Genomic DNA, 15,540 nt, shown 5'->3' with positions numbered 1-15,540 from the left:
CATTGCTGTACTGTAGCACCAGTGATCAGTAGCTGTCAGGTTGTAAGTCAATCCGTGGTTCCTGTTCCCACAAATTGGAGGTAGAGACAACGAAGCCTGTCTATTAAATATTAACCTTTTAGATCCCAACGTTCCACAAGTGGAACATTTTTTTAAATGATTTTAATTACTCCAAACCTAAAGAAAATCAAATTTTCAACCATTTAGCTTGAGAGTATAGAACTTGAACAGTCTAAATCCAAAAATGTGATGTTCCTAGATGAATACTCTTAAAGATATGAATATGCAAAGTAGGTCAAAAACTGAAGTTTTGACATAGTTTGACCTTTTCACCTTTTGGTATGATACTGAGTGTCAATAAAGGACTAGTGTGATATATTCAAGTTCCCAAGGGTTTTCTGATCATGTTGGCATAAATCTTTCTTTTGTAGGTAAGATACAAATTGATCAGCACCAATTTATGTTTGCATGTTCCACATGTGGAACGTTGGGATCTTTGTGGTTCAAAATATACACATTTTTGAAAAATGAATAAAATGCAAAAAACGATTCACAAATATTTTAAAAAATGGTAAATTACATATAATCCCATGCTCTCTCTCATGCATAAACATACACACAGACTTCTCATTCTCATGCTGTCTCTCAAGCACATACACAGGCTTCACTCCCATGCTCTCTCTCTCTCTCAAACATACATACACACAGACTTATCACTCCCATACACCATATGAGGAATCTTACTGTCTCCTGGGCCTCCATCTCAGGATGCAAGGACTGAGCAAGGTCCTCTTCTCGGGCCGCGGGAGACTAGCTCCGCGACAGCGTCTTCTTCTCGGGCCCCGCGAGACTAGCTCCGCACGAGCGAGACTAGCTCCGAGACGCCGTCCTCTTCTCGGGCCCCGCGAGACTAGCTCCGCACGAGCGAGACTAGCTCCGAGACGCCGTCCTCTTCTCGGGCCGCGCAAGACTAGCTCCGCACGAGCGAGACTAGCTCCGAGACGCCGTCCTCTTTTCGGGCCGCGCGAGCGAGACTAGCTCCGCGACGGTCCTGTTCATTTCCTAATTTGGAATACAATGAAAACTCAGAAGTACTTGACTGTTGAAGAAGCAGTTGAACAAGTTTTGGGCGATTCTGAAGCTACAGAAGCTGATATTGTGATTTTACCACATGGCTGTTGTGGCAGCTTGGAAAATTCACTGCCATCTGCTTGGAAAAGAAGCAATGAGCCACTTGGACTTCCTACGTGAAGTATCTACCGTAGCAATGAAATGTGGCCTTTCAAGCTACCGCATCCGGAAAGGAGGTCCTACAGCATCCATAAGTGCTGATGTAAAGGCATCACAGCCTCACTTCTTGTCCACAACTTCCCAAGGCCGATGTGCTGTCTGCTCCAAAAATACTAAAAAGTGGTGTAAATTTTGTGGTAAACGTTTACATGAAAAATGTTTTCCAGATTATCATGCTTGATTTTTTTGACTAATTTTCATTCTTATGTATGATATCAGCTGTAGTATTGCAGTATGTTACAAGAATTACCTAAAATAAAGAAATGTTACAAGAATTACCTAAAATAAAGAATTTTTGAAAAAGTACTTTTTGACTCCTGAAGATCCCAACGTTCCACTAGTGGACATGCGTTTTTCTCAAAAACCCATAGTCCGATTTCCTTGAAAATTGTTTTATACCATATTTGGGTCTAGTTAACTAAGATATGTAAAAAGGGGCATCAGGAAATAAGTCCTTCAATGAGCGGGATCTAAAAGGTTAATGATCAAACGTGTTTTAAATTCAGTGAACTGCTCACCTACTACTGTTTGACAGCAAATTCCATAACTTAATTGTGCATTGACTGAAAAATTAATTTATTGCCCTGTCTAATAATTCAGGGCGAAGTTTAAAAAATACTTTTCTACTTTGTTACACTCTAAAATATAACAGATTGTAATAGAAATACAGTCGCACCTAAAATAAGGAAACCTAGTAAATGTGGAAGAAAAAGATGCATGTGGCCCATCAAGCTTTATTTTTTATTCTTAGGATAACTGCTGCTATCCTTTCTCTTCGACCCCTTTTCAATTCCATAACCGTCTTTGTCCTCACTACCTCCTATGAGAGGGCATTTCATATATCCACCACCCTTTCCTAAAGAAATACTTCCTGACATTGGTCCTCGCCCAAACCTCTTATTATACAGTTTTCTTTCCATCGAAAAAGGGTTGATTTCAGGTATTTAAAAGTCTGCGTCATATTACCCCTGTCTCTTCTCCCAGTATACCTGTAAGGGTCCTTCAGTCTCATCTCATAATTCTTTTGGTGCAGATCCACACCATTTTGGTTGCCCTTCTCTGCACTGATTTGATCCTGTCTTTATCCCTTTTGAGATATGGTCTTCATAACTGAGCACAGTATTCCAGGTGAGGCCTTACCAAGGACCTGTACAAAGGCGTTAACATCTTTTCTGCTGGTTATGCCCTTCTCTATGCAGCCCAGCATCCCTGTGGTCTTGGCTGTTGCTTTGTCACATTGCTTCGCTAACTTCAGATTGTCGGACACTGTCACTCTGCAGTGTCTCACCCAGTCCATTTTGGGGAGAGAAACTATTGGGATATATTCTTTACAGTGTGTGTTTAAAAAAAAAAAAAAAAAAAAGTAGGTAAAAACTGTTTCCCTGTACATATCAGGATCAGTCCAGACTGCTGGGTTCTGCCTCCCTTCCAGCAAATGGAGTCAGAGAAAAGCTGAAAGCACCTCCCATATAACCTGGAGTGCCACCTGCAATCCCTCAGTATCTTCTCTGACTCCAGCAGATTGAGAGGCATAACCTGCGGACCTGAATCTCTCAAAATTCCTGGGGACTTGCCCCGACAGGTTTGATTCTATCACAAAGAGCCTTTGACTAGATCATTTAAAAAAAAAAGGAAGTGTGTTTTCATTTGCCCTTTCTAAGCTCTTTAGCAGTCATTAAAGCAGCCAGCCACAGGCAGGAGAGGCAGGGCATTGCCCTATAGCCAATTCCCGTCTGCATAGACGAAGTAGGTGAGGTTTGCATCTGAAAGGTATTTGCATAGTGGGAGGAGGTAAATGTTAAAGAGGGTTGAGGATAGGGAAGAACCTTGTGGGACACCATGTGTGAGGGGCACTTGAGAGGATTCAAATGTGTTTGTCTTGACGATGTAGGATCTGTTTGAGAGGCAGTAGCCCGGTGAGCAGAGGGGGAAGACTTACCAGTGGGCAGGTCACTCTCCCCCTCCCTCAGAGAAGATTCAATTCCTCTGTTCCCCCAGTGCTGCCTTTCCCTGAGGGCTGAGTAGTCAGTTAAAAAAAAAAAAAGAAATTAAATTATAAATAGACATAATAATTTTACCGAAGCAGTTCATTTGATTAGAAAGGTTTTTTACCTCAGCCGTGCCTGCCTGCATTCTCCCTGGCTTCCGGAGGGGGGTGGAGCTTTCACCCGGCTGCTTCGCGCGATTAATGCTGAGACGGATGGCGTGTGTTTCTTGTGGAGAGCCGGGGCTCCGGCTCTCCCGGGAAGGCCCCTGCTCCCAGTGTATCCCTGGGGGCGAGGGGCCTTCGCGACGTTCGATGCCGGCACGGGGGGGGGGGGGGGCGGCCATTACAAGGCCAAGAGAATCGCGCGGCAGTCAGACGACCGAGAGGCAGAGGCCTGGCTCGCTCCCGATTAGCGCGGGAGCAGCGGCCATTTATTTACTTTATTTATTTTATATACCGACATTCAATCGAGATATCACATCGGTTTCCAGATAACTAAAAGAATAGGGCTAGATCGGCCCTATTTTACATTGTAACATGGTAACAATTATAACAGAATTATAACAGAAATACATGGAACAATAGATTATAGTATATAACATATGTACATAAATGGCTTGTTGATAAAATAATTTAGGATTAAGGATAGCAGGGAGGGTTGGGAGGAGGGAGGAAGGGAGGGAAGAGAGGGGTGGATGGGAGGGAAGGGAGTGTCAGGGAGGGATGAAAGGGGGGAGAGATGCCTGTGTAGGGGGTGAGGTGTGTTGCGTTCGGGCAGGTTAAGGGTCAGGTGGGAAGGCTTTTAAGAACAGCCATGTTTTGAGGTGTTTTTTGAAGACTTGCAATGAAGGTTCATTTCTGAGACAGGTGGGGAGGGAGTTCCAAAGGGTAGGGCCCGCTATTGTTGTGGCTCGTTTGCGGGTTGTGTTGAGGTGTGCAGATTTGAGATTGGGGACGGCTAGAAGGCCAGTGTTGGTGGATCTGAGAGTTCTTTGTGTGGGGTATGGCTGTATTGCGTTGTTTAGCCAGTTCATTTTGTTTATTTTTTTGTGCATGAGGGTGAGGGTTTTATATTGGATTCTTTGTGTGATGGGTAGCCAGTGGAGTTCTTTGAGAGTGGGTGTGATGTGGGAGGATTTTTTGTTGTTAGTGATGATCCTGGCGGCGGCATTTTGTAGAACTTGGAGGGGTTTGATGTGGATTTCTGGTAGGCCGAGGAGAAGGGAGTTGCAGTAGTCGAGTTTTGAGAAGATAATTGATTGAAGGACTGTTCGGAAATCGTGCGCTTGGAGAAGGGGTTTGAGTTTTTTCAGTGTTTGAAGCTTGAAGAATCCATCCTTAATTGTATTGGAGATGTGTCGTTTAAAGTTGAGTTGGCTGTCGATTGTTACGCCTAGGTTTCTTGTGGATGGCGTGAGTGAGATTAGTGAGATGTGTGGCACTCCCGGGTTGTTTGAGCTTCCTGGGTAGTTAGAGGGGGTGCACTTGAGGGGAGAAGAGGGACGGTCATCGTGGATGTGAAGGATTTCTGTTTTGGCTTGGTTGAGGCAGAGTGATAATTGAGATAGCAAGTGGGATAAATTTGAGCTGAGTTTGTTCCATTTTTCCATGGTGAGTTGAATGGACTTGTTTATGGGGAGTAATATTTGTATGTCGTCTGCATAGACGAAGTAGGTGAGGTTTGCATCTGAAAGGTATTTGCCTAGTGGGAGGAGGTAAATGTTAAAGAGGGTTGAGGATAGGGAAGAACCTTGTGGGACACCATGTGTGAGGGGCACTTGAGAGGATTCAAATGTGTTTGTCTTGACGATGTAGGATCTGTTTGAGAGGTAGGATTTGAACCATTTGATTGGGGTGTCTTGAAGACCAATTTCTTTAAGTCTGGTGAGGAGTGTTCTGTGATGGTGTCAAAGGCGGCTGATATATCAAGAAGTATCAGGAGGAACGATTTGCCTTTGTCGCGGCCTCTGAGGATGGTATCAGTGAGAGAGAGGAGGAGGGTTTCAGTGCTGAAGAACTTTCTGAAACCATGCTGTGCTGGCTGGAGAACATTATAGGTTTCAAGGTGGTCTGTAAGTTGATTGTTGACTGTTTTTTCGATGATTTTTGCTAAGAATGGGAGGTTAGAGACTGGTCTGTAGTTTGCTGGGTCTGATTTGTCGAGTTGAGGTTTTTTGATGATTGGTTTGATGGCGTTTTTGAGTTTTTCTGGGAAGATTCTTTGTTCGAGGGATAAGTTGATGATGTGGGTTATTGGTTTGACAATAATCTCTCTGAGTTTTAGGGTTTTGATGGGGATGGGGTCTAAGGGGTGGGATGCGGGGTTGGTTTTTTTGATGATGGGTTCAATTTCTGTAGAAGCAACGGGTGTGAATTGTGACCATGTGTGGATGGGAGAGGGGATGTCGATTGGGTCCTTGTGGGTTTGGGGAATCTTGGCAATGATGTTGTCAACTTTGTCCTTGAAGAATTGTGCTAGCTTTTCACTGGAGATGTTGCTGGAGTTTGGTGTGTCATTTTGGATTGGGTTGGTTAGGTCTTTGACATAGGCGAAGAGGGTCCTCGGGTTAAATTGGTAATCATGAATTCTTGATGTGTAGAAATTGCACTTTGCTGTGTTGAGGTCTGTTGTATAGTTGTGTAGTAGCGTTCTGTATTTGTCTTTCAGGTTTGGGGTAGGGGTTCGTCTCCACTGTTTTTCAGTTTGTCTCAATGTTCGCTTTGAGGTTTTCAGTTCTGGGGTGTACCATGGAGCTTTTTGCTTTGTAGATTGTTTGATTTCCTTTCTTATCGTGGGACATAATGTATTGGCTATGTCTGCATTGATAGATATCCAGGAGTTTGTGGCGGTGTTGGCATCATTTAGGTTAATTGTTTTTAGTGCCTCAGGTAACAGTTCGGCGATGTCTTCACTGGAGCATGGTTTGGTGAATTCGATGATTCGGTTGTCTGTTTTTAGTGGGTTCGATTGGAGTTGAAGCTTGGCTTGGATGAGGCTGTGGTCGGACCATGGGGTGGGGGTTGTAGAGGGTGGTCCAGTTGCGGATATTTTGTTGTTTAGGAAGATTAAGTCCAGGGTGTGGCTCAATTTTTGCGTGGGAGTGTTGATGATTTGGGTGAATCCAATGGCAGACATGGTGGATAGGAGTAGTTCGCTGGTGGGAGAAGGAGGGTGGGTGTCGATATGAAGATTGAAGTCTCCTAGTATGATGGCGGGCTCTTGTAAGTTGATATGGGATGTGATGGATTCAATCAGAGGGGAAAGGTTGTGCTGTAGGCAACCAGGTGGGGCGTAGAGGAGAAGTATTTGGAGATGTTTTGATTTGAATAGGTTTGTCTCGAGAGGAGGTGGTAAGTTTAGGGAGTGGGAAGAAAATTTAAGTTTTTTTGTGAGCTAGGAATAGTAGGCCACCTCCCTTTCTTTTGCTTCTGGGTATGCAGAATATGTTGTATGTGTTTCTGGGCAGTTGATTGAGTAGGACTGTGTCAGTGTGTTTCAGCCAGGATTCTGTTATACAGAATATGTCTGGTTGGTTGTCTGTGAGTATGTCGTGAATGATTGGAATTTTTTTGGTGATAGACTGTGCATTGATGAGTAGTAGAGTGATGAAAGTGATTGTGGTATAGGTTATGTTAGGGTTGGTGTGGATTTTGGTGAGGCGTCTGGTGGTGAGTGTGGCTTTAGGAGTGTGGTGGTGGTTGTAGCGATGAGGTAGTTTGGGGATGTATTGGGCTGAGGCCATTGTGTGTGTTTTTTGTGTGAGGGAGGCTGCTTGGTTGATGCGTGGGGAGTGAGTGATGACAGAGGTTGTTTGGTTGTTGAGAGTTGTATGATTGCTTTCAGGGGATTCATGGGTTGAGTGCTGGGTGGCATATATAGGGGCTGGAAGGTTACTGAGAGCTGTGGAGGGATTGGTGGGGAGGACTGTGAAGACAGTAGAGTATACGGGAGTACACGAAGGGTGTACACGAAGGGGCACACAAAGGGGCAGGCCCCTTTGTCACGCCCTTCGGCGCGTGACGCCTAGCCTAGTTTGACTTTTATAGTTGACTCTTTTCTTAGTCGCGCTTCAGTGATGTCATCAATATGAGTCTTAATATCCAGCACAGAGATTTAAAGGTGGATTCGTTTAGTTGCAGGGATGTCTTCCAGCTGGGGGAGGGGTTAACAGCCACGAGGAGGAGGAGAGGGTCCAATGGAGGGCTGGGTACAGGAGAAAGCTCAATCCAAGCCCTGGATCCTGGCTTGCAGAGCAGGCCATATTGCCTCCTTTGGATGGGGCCGCTGATTTCTCTGAAGAGAGAGAAGATCTCCCTCCTCCTCTGTCCCTGCCGGCCCTAAGTCCGCATAGACCGTGCAGTTTGGCTTCAGACGCGGCTCCTCCTCTGTCCATCTCCCCGGGGGCCCCCCCCCCCAAAGCGAAAGCACCAGTTTTCTTCTAATTTTATATTATTACATAAGGCTTATATGGAAGTGGAGACTGAGTGGGAATCCCAGTCTCCTAGCCCAGCTAAGATTCTTAAGGCTTCCATGGATCAGGGAAGGTCGGAATCTCTCATCCCTCACTCTGACCCGGGGGTTGGACTGCCTGACCCGCTTGCCCTGGTGGACCCAGGGTCTCAGGATTTATTCACCCAGAACATGGGCGATACAGGTGACAGTGCCACCCCGGTGGAGGGGGATGATCCCCAGGTGCTCTATCTTTTCCGAAGGGAAGAGCTGGATCCTTTGATTTCGCATGTACTTCAGGAGCTGGAGATTCCCCTCCCGCAGGAGACGTCTGATACCTCTCCAGATGATTCAGTTTTAGCGGGGCTTTGCGCTCCGCCACAAACTTTTCCTTTTCATCCGAAGCTGTTCCAGCTCTTCTCACAGGACAAGCAGGATGGTTGTCCTCACAAAAGGGTGACATCGAGGATGGAGCCCACCACGGAAAACTTCTGTCAAAGTTTAACAGAACTTTGACTGGCCCCTACTGGGCATGCCCAGCAAGGCACTGACCCTGCAGCCAGCAGGGGTCTCCCTTCAGTCTTCTTTTTTCCGCGCAGCAGTTGCCACGCGGTGAAAGGAGCTCTCTTACCACGTTCCTGACAGGAATTTGGAAATTAATTTCCTAAGAAAATTTGCCCCTCAGGGGTCTCCCTTCGACAAATTTTTGTCATCTTTACGGAATCCGGTAAGTTTTTTGCCATTTTCCATCGACTACCGTCAATTTTGGCCCTCGAGGCCTGTTGGCACTTACCGATCCCCAGGCTAAATTTTGGCTTACAGCCATGGCAACGGGGTTCCGTCGTTGTCCGGATTGCACCCGGACTATGTCAATCACAGACCCCCACAGGGTTTGTGTTATGTGTTTGGGTAGTGAGCATGATGTCCTGACTTGCACCAAATGTGCCTTAATGACACCCAAAGGTCGCAAAGCCAGGATGGAGAAGATGGGGCTCCTCTTCCATGCACCCACCCCAACGCCATCGACGTCATCGGAACCGGCACCGTCGAAGTTGCACCATCACCGTCAACCCTCCGGTGACCGTCCGCCATCGATCGCTTCTCGGCCGTCGACTCCCGTCCCTTCCCCGGATGGGCGAGGGGATCGGAAAGAAAAGCATCGCCATCGACGGCACAAGTCTCGGCCTGTCGAGGATTCACAGCCATCGACCTCCGCTCAAGCCGAGCCACCGACTAAGAAGCCGCGATCAGACCGGACACCCTCCACGTCTCGTTCGCAGGCACCGAGGAAACCCTCACCCTCTCAGGGTGTGGGGGCCGTGATCCCACCGGTTACTGTGGTCCCTCCGGCCTTGCCTCAGCCTCCCTCTCCCTTCGAGCCGGGTATTGTTACCCCTGGTCTCCGGGCAGAACTGGACCGGCTGGTCCAGGAGGCCATCGAGAAAGCGATGAAGAAATTACAACCTCCATCGGCACCGTCTCCGGCACCGGTTCCAGCACCGCCTCCGGCACCGACGCCGGCACCGACTTCGCCACCGAGGAGGGAATCGACCACCGAGCCGTTGGTGCAAGCTCTAGCACCTCTACTGCACCGCATGGAGGAACTTATGACGGCCCTTCCATCGGTAATTCCAGTACCATCGACAACACCACCGTCTCCGACTGGATTCTCATCGGCAGGAGAAACACCGTTCCGGATTCCCCCTTCCGGGGTGGTTCCATCGGTACCTTCTGGTATATCTCCACCGATTTATCCTTCGGCTCCATCGATTCCGCGTCCGGCACCGATTCCATCGGCAGCGCCGAAGCCCTCGATGTCATTCCTAGTTCCACCTACAGCACCGATTCCATCTAGATTTCCATCGATTCCTTCAGAGCCTCAACCAGGTCCTTCAGGGCTTCAAGTCCCACATGATCCCTACGATACCTGGGGTGATGATGATGATACATCTTCTGACACAGATTTGCCTTCACCACCATCTCTTACAGAGAGTAGAAAAAGATCTCCTCCTGAGGATCTCTCTTTCATTAATTTTGTAAAAGAGATGTCAGACGTTGTACCTTTTCAGTTACAATCTGAAGCCGATGACAGACACCAGATGATGGAACTACTCCAATTTCTGGATGCTCCAAAAATCATCGCTTCCATCCCTATTCACCAGGTGTTTTTGGATCTGCTAAAGAAAAACTGGGATTCCCTGTACGTACCAGGATCAGTCCAGACGGTGGGTTATGTCCCCCGTCCAGCAGATGGAGTCAGATCAGAGCTCGAGAGTGCCACCTCATATAGCAGCGCACCCTCTGCTGGAGCTCAGTATCATTCTGACTCCAGCAGATGCGAGTTGGGGAAATCAGTGCTTCCCCAGTGTGACAGGTTTTTTGGTTATTTTATCTCTTTTCTCAGTTCTTCCTGTCATGTCTTATTTCTTTTAACAATTTGGATCTAGTTGTACAAAAAAAAAAAAAATAAAAAATTTTTAACTTTAATTTCTGAGGAGGCGTGCTTTTCTCTGCTCTGTCTCCTTCCTGTGCTACCTCTCAGTCCCTTTCAGGGTTCGTTTGGGGGGTAAGTTTTCTACTTTGTGCAAGTTTTATTTTCAGCTAATTTTCCTGGGTCCCGCGGCCCGGCAGCCTTTTCGCGGGCCTGGGCGCGCCGGCAGAAGGGACTTTCCCGCCGGCGCTTGCGGACTCGTCGGGCGGGTTGTGAAGGCCTTTTAGGCCCCCCCCGCGGTGCGCTTCGTTTTTTGGCCCCCCCGCGGCGTTTGTTTCTAGCGGCGCTGTCATGCCGCGTTTCTCCCGTTGCGAGACCTGCGGCGACCCGGGGTCTCGTTTTTCGCGGGATGGTGTGTGTCCACGTTGCCTCCCCGAGGGGGAAGGTGAAGCGCACGCCTCGGGCTCGCTCCCGACGCCATCCTCCCCGCAGCCCGGGCAGCGAGGGCCGGCCACTTCCTCGCCGATGGCGGGAAAGGCGGCCATTTTGGAACAGGATCTGAGCGCAGGAAATTCGCCGGAGGAGATAGGGGCTGTTAGGGGGCCCCCCCGCCTACATCGTTGTCCCGAGGAAGGTCGACCCGCTCATCCACCCCCAGGGGATGCTGCTGCTGCTGCGCCTCCCGGGCTGCCCTTTTTCTCCCCGGACTTTATTCTCAAGATGCACACAGCTTATTTACAGGGCCTGGCAGCCCCGGGAGGTGTTCCAGCAGGTCCTCCTGCTCCAAAGATTCCTAAGCTCACAGTTCCTCCCTCCGGGTCCCTGACCCCGGCTGGGGCAGTTCCGGGGACCTCTGCTTTGCCATCTCAGCCACGGTTGGTAGGAGCGGCTTCCACGTCGGGGGTTGACCCCTTGGATCCTCCGGACCCTGCACACCCGGAGGGACAGGCGGAGGGTGACGATCCTCGCGCTCTGCGCATTTTCCACAAAGAGGAGCTGGAGGATCTCCTCCAGCAGACCCTGCAGGAGTTGGATCTGGATCCACCTCCGGATCCTCCGGCTCCAGTGACCCCGGCGATCGCGACCTCATCAAAAAAAGGGGATCCAGTTCTGGCTGCACTCCGGCCTAGAGCGAAGGCTTTCCCAGTGCATGAGTCTTTTCTACAGCTTCTCACTGGGGAATGGGACGTCCCTGAGGCGTCCTTGAAGGTCACCCGTGCCATGGAAAAACTTTATCCCTTACCGGAGGATTTTTTGGATTTCATTCGTTTCCCTAAAGTGGATTCGGCGGTCTCAGCGGTGACGAAACGGACCACGATCCCCGTCACGGGCGGGACAGCCCTAGGGGACACGCAGGACCGCAAGCTGGAGACGTTCCTTAAGAAGGTATTTGAAGTTTCGGCCTTGGGAATGAGGGCCGTCATGTGCAGCTCTTTGACTCAGAGGGCCAGTCTCCTGTGGGTTCAACAGCTTTTAACGTCCCAGCAGTTGCCTCCGGAGGAAGCCGCCCAGGCCGACAGCCTGGAGTCTGCCATTGCTTACGGAGCTGATGCCCTGTATGATCTTTTCCGGGTTCTTGCTCGGTCCATGGTTTCTGTGGTGGCAGCACGAAGGCTCCTGTGGCTGCGGAATTGGTCTGCGGATGCCTCGTCCAAGTCGAGCCTAGGTTCTTTGCCCTTTCGGGGGAAGTTTCTCTTCGGCAATGATCTCGATGAAATCATCAAGTCGCTGGGTGAGAACTCGGTTCATCGTCTGCGCCCTAGCCCTTACCGGGCTAGGGCGCAGCGACGTTACAGGTCGTACCGACAGCCTGGTTCTCGTACAGCTCCCAGTAGATCACAGCCTTGGTCCCGTTCCTTTCGCGGGCGGCGTCCCGCGAGAGAGGCCTCGGGACAGGGAAATACCTCCACCAAGCCTTCCCAATGATGCCAGAGCGACCCACTCCTCCAGTCCGCCCATCGGGGGCAGACTCTCGGCATTCTTCGAGGAGTGGGTAAGGATAACCTCAGACCAGTGGGTGCTGGACACCATACAACACGGTTACGCCTTGGAATTTGTCCGTCCGCCAAGAGACAGGTTCGTCTTCTCTCCTTGCGGCTCCGATCTCAAGCGGATGGCGGTTCAACAGACGTTGGACAGACTCCAAGACATCGAGGCTATTGTTCCCGTTCCCTTCGCCGAGGTGGGCTCGGGCCATTATTCCATCTACTTCGTAGTTCCCAAAAAGGACGATTCGTTCAGACCCATACTGGACTTAAAGGAAGTAAACCGCTCGCTGCGGGTCAGTCGGTTCCGCATGGAGACGTTACGGTCGGTAATTGCAGCAGTCCACCAGGGGGAGTTCCTGGCTTCTCTGGATCTGACAGAGGCGTATCTACACATCCCTATACGTCCGGACCACAGACGTTATCTACGCTTCAAAGTTCTGGATCAGCATTTTCAATTCCGGGCTCTTCCTTTCGGACTCGCGACGGCCCCACGAACTTTCACCAAGATCATGGTGGTGGTGGCGGCGGCCCTTCGACGGGAGGGGATCTTAGTACATCCCTACCTGGACGACTGGCTGGTGCGGGCAAAGTCCTTCTCACATGGACAGGCTTCGGTGACCAGAGTTTTGGAGATGCTTCGCTCCCTAGGCTGGGTGGTGAATCTGTCCAAGAGTTCCCTAGTTCCCTCTCAGCGCTTGGATTTTCTGGGAGCAACCTTCGACACTCAGCAGGGAATGGTCTTCCTCCGAGCGGACAAGGCCCTCTCCTTGAGGGAGCACATCAGGCTCTTCGCGTCTTTGACGGAACCTACCGCTTGGAATTATCTACAGCTTCTGGGAGTGATGGCATCCACCATCGACATGGTTCCCTGGGCATTTGCACACCTTCGCCCTCTGCAGGCGTCCCTGCTCTCACGTTGGAAACCGGTGTCCCAGGAGTATCACGTGATTCTGCCTCTTCCTCAGTTGGCTCGCGACAGCCTAGAGTGGTGGCTGGTCCCGGATCACCTGGCTCGCGGCGTTTCTCTAGCAGTCCCATCTTGGGTGGTGGTGACCACCGACGCCAGCCTCGTGGGGTGGGGCGCCGTCTGCGAGCGCAGCGCCATACAGGGGACATGGTCTCCGGTGGAGGCGAGGTGGCCGATCAATCGTCTGGAGACCAGGGCAGTGCGCCTCGCGCTGCAACGTTTCCTCCCTCTGCTTCAGAACAAGGAGGTACGGGTTCTCTCGGACAACGCGACCACTGTGGCTTACATCAATCGTCAAGGAGGAACGAGAAGCGCTCAGGTTTCAGCCGAAATCGCGCCCCTGATGGCATGGGCGGAACTTCACCTGCTTCGGCTCGTGGCCTCTCACATTGCCGGCGTGGACAATATTCAGGCAGATTATCTGAGTCGACAAAGACTGGACCCCGGCGAATGGTCTCTCTCCGACGAGGCGATGGCTCTCCTGGTTCGTCGCTGGGGAACCCCGCGACTGGACTTGATGGCGACCGCGGGCAATGCCAAGGCTCCGCGCTTCTTCAGTCGCAGAAGGGAACGGGGGGCAGAGGGGGTGGACGCTCTCGCTCTGCCGTGGCCGGAAGGTCAGCTGCTCTATGTGTTTCCTCCTTGGCCCTTGGTGGGCAAAATACTTCGCAGAATAGAGAATCACAGCGGCCCCGTGATTCTCGTAGCGCCGGAGTGGCCGCGTCGGCCTTGGTTTGCAGACCTGCTGCACATGTCGGTGGACGGACCGATCCGGCTGAGTCATCTTCCCCGGCTCCTCCAACAGGGACCGGTATTTTTCGAGCAGGCGGCACTCTTTTGTCTTGCGGCCTGGCTTTTGAACGGCTCCGCCGCAGAGGCTATCCAGAGGCGGTAATCTCCACGATGCTCAGGGCACGCAAGCCTTCCACTTCCGTGGCCTACGTTCGCGTGTGGAAGGTTTTCGAGTCTTGGTGTGTCGACCATGGAGCCCGGCCCACGGAGGCGACGGTCCCATTGATCCTTCAATTCTTGCAAGATGGGCTGGATAAGGGACTAGCATATAATTCTCTCCGAGTACAAGTCGCGGCTCTGAATGTCCTGGTACAGACAACAGTCTCCCTGCCTCTCCAACCGGATATCGCACGTTTCCTGAAGGGGGTCCGTCATTTGCGGCCACCGGTCAGGGATCCCTGTCCGTCGTGGAGCCTCAACCTGGTTCTTCGAGTCCTGGCGGGCGCGCCTTTCGAGCCTCTACAGGGCGCGTCGCTGAAGGACCTCACTATGAAGACCGTTTTTCTGGTGGCGATCTGCTCTGCCCGCCGCATTTCGGAACTGCAGGCTCTCTCCTGCAGGGAACCTTACCTACGCATTTCGGAAGCGGGAATCTCGCTTCGTACAGTCCCGTCTTTCCTTCCAAAGGTGGTTTCTTCCTTCCACATGAATCAGACGGTGGAGCTCCCGGCGTTCTCTCCTGTGGATTCGAAGTCTCTTCGTCATTTGGACGTCAGGCGGGTGCTCCTCCACTACCTAGAGGTTACCAATGATTTTCGCGTTTCCGTTCACCTGTTTGTGCTCTGGTCGGGGCCTAAAAAGGGCTCCGCCGCGTCAAAAACGACCATCGCCCGCTGGATCAAGGATGCCATTTCAGCGTCTTATATTGGGTCCGGTCGGGATCCGCCTAGGGGCGTCAGAGCTCATTCCACACGCTCTCAAGCTGCGTCTTGGGCAGAGTCTCGTGCGGTCTCTCCTCAGGAGATCTGCCGGGCAGCGACGTGGAAGTCGCTGCATACCTTCGCTAGGCGTTATCGGCTACACCTACCGCCTTCGCCTTCTGAGCACTTTGGCGATCAGGTTATCCGAGCAGGGCTCTCAGGGGCCCACCCGGTTTAGGGAAGCTTTGGTACATCCCACCGTCTGGACTGATCCTGGTACGTACAGGGAAAAGAAAATTATTCCTTACCTGCTAATTTTCGTTCCTGTAGTACCATGGATCAGTCCAGACGCCCACCACTTTGGGACTGTGAACCTCTGCTCGGACTTCTCTATGTAGCTGTCTCTTTCTTTTTTCTTCCTAAGGGGCTTGGTACAGCTCCTCATAGGTTTCACTGTTTCGACCTCGTTCTGGGTCGTACATGTTCTTGTTCTTGATGTTTACTTACGTCAGTTGTTTGATCCAAATTGTTTTTTGTTTCTTGCTCTTTTTGGGCTTTGTTATACATGATACTGAGCTCCAGCAGAGGGTGCGCTGCTATATGAGGTGGCACTCTCGAGCTCTGATCTGACTCCATCTGCTGGACGGGGGACATAACCCACCGTCTGGACTGATCCATGGTACTACAGGAACGAAAATTAGCAGGTAAGGAATAATTTTCTTATCTCCTTCATCTATTTCACCAGTTAACAAAAAAGCTGACTCCACATATCTTG

The 15,540-nt window shown here is 50.6% G+C and overlaps 1 protein-coding gene across 1 annotated transcript in view; it reads left to right on the top strand.

Annotated features, from left to right (window-relative positions):
• Nucleotides 1-15,540, top strand: part of LOC115093338 (fibrous sheath-interacting protein 2-like) — a 561,966-nt gene that overhangs the window by 8,946 nt on the left and 537,480 nt on the right. The window lies entirely within an intron of this gene.

The sequence above is a fragment of the Rhinatrema bivittatum genome, chromosome 6 (assembly GCF_901001135.1).
Source record: "Rhinatrema bivittatum chromosome 6, aRhiBiv1.1, whole genome shotgun sequence".
Classification (NCBI taxonomy): Eukaryota; Metazoa; Chordata; class Amphibia; order Gymnophiona; family Rhinatrematidae; genus Rhinatrema; species Rhinatrema bivittatum.
The sequence above is the reverse complement of the archived record's forward strand: the minus strand, read 5'-3'. Positions and strand labels throughout refer to the sequence as shown.